The sequence below is a fragment of the Triticum urartu genome, chromosome 5A (genome assembly GCF_056163025.1).
Source record: "Triticum urartu cultivar PI428250 chromosome 5A, HENAU_Tu73, whole genome shotgun sequence".
NCBI lineage: Eukaryota > Viridiplantae > Streptophyta > Magnoliopsida > Poales > Poaceae > Triticum > Triticum urartu.
The window spans coordinates 60667378-60672689 of record NC_141877.1 but is presented as its reverse complement, the minus strand read 5'-3'; the positions used below and the strand labels follow the sequence as shown (position 1 = coordinate 60672689).

At 59.6% G+C, this 5312-nt stretch overlaps 1 pseudogene; it reads right to left on the bottom strand.

Annotated features, from left to right (window-relative positions):
• Positions 1 to 1121: 1121 nt before the first annotated feature.
• LOC147968034 (uncharacterized) lies at positions 1122 to 2295 on the bottom strand (annotated as a pseudogene).
• Positions 2296 to 5312: the final 3017 nt, after the last annotated feature.

Below are 5312 nucleotides of genomic sequence, written 5' to 3'. Positions count from 1 at the left end.
GCCCGCGGGTGCGCTAGTGCGCCCCCGCAGGAAAAGAAGATGAAGACTTATTCTGGCTTTCTGACAAGTCGGCGGTCCGCTGGTCCAGCTCTCGGACGTTGGAGTTAAAGGTGGCCACACGAAGGTTATGATAGTCCTATAGTGAAGATATCAGACAACTTTAGCACTTGGAACTTGCCAATTAAAGTTCCGAGCCGCCTACTCGGCAGCCGGCCCGAAACTCGGGGGCTACACCCAGTGGGTGCGCTGGCGCACCCCATAGAGAAGTACAAGAATCAAAAACGAAGAAGTAAGAAACATACCCGAATGGTTGCTCGCGAATCCAAGAACGCCTTGTTGCAATGCTTGAGAGTGTCGGCCTCGGCTCGGAGCTTGGCCTGGACGTCTAGGACCGCCTTGTTTAAGGCTCCCGTCCCGCCTCCCCGCACCCAGTCAGCGGGCGTGGCGCTGGTCGCTTCGGCATCTGGGACTGGCGAGCTAGCGGCCCCGGCTTCCAGTGGTCGTGCCGCTGAGCCTGCCTTTGCAAGGCGACGACACGTTGGTGTGAGGGCCTCAGGAGTCGGGCCCGTCGCCACCTCGTTTCCGGCTGGTGGCACCGGTGGGGCGGCCGGCTGCTTGTCTCGCACCCCTCCTGATGGCGGTGGCGGTGGCACGTCCATGTGCGGCATGGCGACGTCGCCGCTCTCCCGCTCCATGTTCGGGTGCCCGTCGCCGGCTCCCCCAGTCGGTGCCGTGAACTCTGGTGGAGGCGGCGCGGAGTTTAGGGGAACGATGAATAGCGGCTCCTGGCGGCGCGCGGCTTCTTCAAGCCGCTTCTTTGCTACGGCATCAGCCTCGGCCTCCGCCAGCTTCTTCAGCGCGGCGGCCTCCGCCTTGTCAGCCTCCACCTTCTCTAGACGGGCGGCTTCCTGCTCCTCACGCGCCTCCCGCGCATTCGCTCCTGCGCCTCCCGGAGGTCGGCAGCCTAATCAATTCGCCGGGTGGTGGTGGAGGTCTTCGTCGACCCAATGACGGAGGCGGTGGCCGACTTCTCAAGAGAGAGCGGGGCCCTAAGTCAAAGAAAATAAAGCAAGAAAGCTTAGACAGAATCAGCAAGAAAGTAAAAGCATAGGAAAAGATACTTACGCCGACACCATGCGAGGCGCCTTCGGGAGCTTCTGAAACTTGGCCGCCTTCGCTGCGGCCTCCTTCCGCCTGGTCGCAGCGGTCGGGTTCTTGGCCTTCTTCGGCGCGCTGCCAAACAAGACGACGCCCTGTTTATGCTTACGCATGCCGCCTCGAGCAGTCGGCTCGGTGGAGGGGCCCGCGTCCGTCTTACCGGCGCCTCGCGCAGGGCACGACTCGTCTTCCTCATCTTCATCATCGGGCCAAGTCTCGATGCCGCCCCCTTCTTCGGAGCCACCTGCTCCATCACCACCGCCTATAGCGTTGTCCTCCAAGGCGTCCGCCCCCAAGTCGGGGTCGTCCACGTCGCTCGCCTCCCAGTCCAGCTGGTAGTCTCCACCCGGCCCGACCATGGCGACCGTCGCCAGAGACATGTAGATCTGCGTCCAAAAGATCGATTGTTCAAGAGCAAGATCAAGACCAAGACAAGTACTAAAAAGAAAGAGTTAAAGAACTTATAGCAGGCGGCGGGTTGGCGCGGGAGTATGGCCGCTTGCCAAACCGCCATGACCCCTCCGACAGCTTGAGGTCGGCGATCTCGTTCACCATCCGGGCCACCTCGGCAGTCGACATGTCCCTCGTGCACATCCGGCTCAGGTCGCGGTGCCCACTCATCCGACAGATCAGATGAGGCCGGCCTTGGAGCGGGAGAACCCAACGCTCGACAAAGTCAACCAGCAGGTCGGATGCCACGAGGCCCTCCGCCTCCGTCAGCACCCAGAGCTGGTTGATGGCGGCAGCGGCGTCGACCGATATGGGCTTCGGCTTATAGCCCCAGTTGGCCCGAGGCTCAGCCAGGGGGCCGGCTTCGTAGGGCAGCAAGTTGATGAAGTCGATTGCCGGGTCGATGTTCTGCACATAGAAATATGATTTCTGCCACAGTTTCACCGACCGTGACAGCTTGATGGCGGGGAAGACGTTCTTCGGTGACGGCTGGTGCACCGCGACGAAGGCACCGCACTGGGCTGCCTTCTCCTTGGCGGAGGTGCCCAGTTTGGTGTAGAAGAAGGCTCCCCACAACTCGATGGTGGGGAGGATGCCAAGGTAGCCCTCGCACGCTGTGACAAAGGTGAACAACAGCGTCACGGTGTTGGGCATCAAGTGGTGCGGCTGAAGATGGTAGAATTCCATGAAGGAGCGGAAGAATTCACTCGCCGGCAGGCCGAAGCTGTGGAGGAAATGCAAGCGGAAGACGACCCGCTCGCCTCCTTGTGGCGCCGGCGAGATCTCCTCCTTCGGCGGCACGCGCACCTTGACGAAACCCTCGCCGGGCAACCGCCGTGTGGCGCGGAGGAAGGAGAGATGGTCGTAGATCACGAGCGAGCCATCCTAGTCCCCTCCCTTCTCGCATGTCATGGAGACCGATCAGGATCGAGCGAGAAGCTTGGGGCGGGGAAGCCTAACGGCGGCAAGCTGCGGCGGCGCCTCGGCGGAGCATGAAGTTAAGGAAGCAGCATGGGAAGGAAGAAGATGGAAATGGCGAAGGGAGAGGAGGGCGCGCATGCTCCACCGCTCCCCCTCCTCCCCTTACTTATAGCCCTCGGGCTACGAAGCCGAGGGGGCGGGGCGTGGGATCATGGGATTAACTGCGCCCACGACCCCACGACCCCACATTTATTTCGCAAGTTACTGCGCAGTAACTCCCCTCGGAATCGCAACCGCTTGCCTCGGCCGCAGCGGATCCACCCCCGCGCTGAGGCCCGATAGTGGCGGGCCCATCCCGCTGTCATGTCCCATCGTGAGCGTGGGTTGGCAGGCTAGCCCTGCTCGCTGGCGCCGCGTGGCGTACTAGTAGCGGGCGGCAGGCCTAGAGGCTTAGCAAGCACGCCACCTGGTTCCCGCCTTGGCATTTCGAAATTCTCAGACGAGCCCGCCTGGTCATGGCCGACTCCCGGAAGCCGGCACGCCAGGGGGCGGACTAAGCATTTCGCAAGAGCACACAGAGAAGGAAACTATTGAGGCTTCTGAACTTATCAGCCGCGACGCCTCACCAGCTTCGGGGACTACCGTCGGAGTAATGGGCCATGGGTAGCCTAACCCGAGTCCCTGATCCTTTCAAGACATTGGGCCGACTGCACCCCACAAACGTCCAGAATGAAGCGCCGCCTTCTGGTGGCCAGCTGGCTCAAGTGGCCAGCTGTCGGAAGACGGCCAAGCTCCAGAAGACGGCACCAAGACGGGCCGACTCCTAGCAGGCGGCCTCTAGAGAGGCCGAGTCCTAGGAGGCGGCCCACGGTGCCCTCATTAAGAAGACAAGACAGAATGTGGCTACAATGTAGCCCGTCACCCCCATATCCAGGGCAAGGTGTGGCTAAATTGCCCCGTACCGGCGGAGATCTCCGCACGACGCGGCACTGTTGCCACTCCACCCTTTGACGTCACTCCTGACAGGTGGAGCCCTGTGCCCACGACAGCCTGTCGGTACGGCCTGCAGGCGGCGGGCCCTACCAGGCAGCGAGAGCCTGGAAGACAGCGGAAGCCCGACCAGTCGGACCCAAGGGAGGCCGGCATCTAGTAGGCGGCCCACTCCTCCCTTGGGTATGTGCACCATTAACTACATAAGACGCGGTGTGGCTACAGAGATCTCCCACCAGGCAGCGGGACTGTAGCGACGCTCCCATGACCAAGCATGCGTCATTAGCATTGCGGCTACAGTAGTTAGCCGCCGACCAGACCCGTAAGCGGCGGAGGCAGCCTGTCAGCTCCGTACCGGACCAGTCGGCGGGGCCCACCAGGCGGCGGAGAAGATGATGACCAGAGACACTAACAGCTGGGTTCTACTCCCAGCCAGATTACCATTGTACCCCTGGGGGGTAGGCCTATATAAACCCCCAGGGCACCGATGCAAAGGGTTCCCAACCTGTTAGAACTAGACTCACACATAGAGAGAGAGAGGGGAGAGCTAGCATTGCTTTCTCCTACCTCTAGCATACAGCTCGAGGAGCACCATTGTACTCACTAGTGCCTTAGTGATCATGTGGAGACCCCGCAGAGTAGGACTAGGGGTGTTATCTCCTAGGAGAGCCCCGAACCTGGGTAAAGTGCGTCAGTGTTCGTGTCTACGCCTCATCTCGCTTCCAGGCACCGGCGATGTTCTACTCACTCCCACCATGATAAGCCATCCTTTGGCATGTGTCGAACCCAACCCCCGACATTTTCACTTGTACATGACGTGCACTAGACAAAGGAAAGTGTCAACACCTCTTGTCGGTGTTAAAAAGGAAAAACAAAGAGATCCCTCCGCTGGCCACCACCGCGCTATGGGCGTCCACCCTCCCATGGCCTCGTGCCCCTTGCTTTCGTGTGAATTGCCGCCGAAATCCACCAACGCGTCGCCCCCGATGGAGAAAAAAAAGCTTGGGGATGACAAAGAACCACCGGGTCCATGTGCTGCCTGCAACCACACCAATGGTGTCCGGCGTGGCCACCGCATCGCCATCAATGGCAGGCCACCTTCCCGCTGCACCTATTGGAGGCAAACGGTCTCGAAAGCTGACGACGACGGCTTCGGCGCTCGTCGAGGCAGCCGCCAAGAAGAAGACAAAGAAGATCGTGACATCGGATCATCCAAAGCCTACGCCTCGTGCGGCAACTCCGGTTGCCCCTACGGCGACTGCTCCGGCGCGAGTGACGGCCTCGGCTGGCAACAAAAACATGGCGGCCAAGTGCTCGATGAAATGCCAACAAGGTAAAAACCTTGTGTCCCGTTGGAATTCGATAGTGATTGTTTGCGATCGGTAGTGATGGTTTATAGTGCTTGCTTTGACATTGTAGAGCAGGGATGAGGACGGCCAAATTTATCGCATCGTTGGAGTCCTCGGCCACCCTTGGCCTTGATGATCACAACTAAGGTGACTCGTTTTTCGATCATTTGGCCACCCAATACACGGAGGAGGCCGAGGAAGTGGTGACCGAGGAGGTGGTGGTGACGTTGATTTCTTTGACGATGACCTCGTTTGAGTGGTGGTGGCCGAGAGGGTGGTGGTGCATGCCAAAGATTGGCTCGATCCACAACATATACATGGTATGTTTGTGGTGATTTTGAATCAAACATTGTGTATGAAGTGATGTCTTTTGGGTGAACTTCGCATGTCTAAATTTGAAAAATGCAGGGATGAAACTTTATGTTATGACGATTATTGCTATCC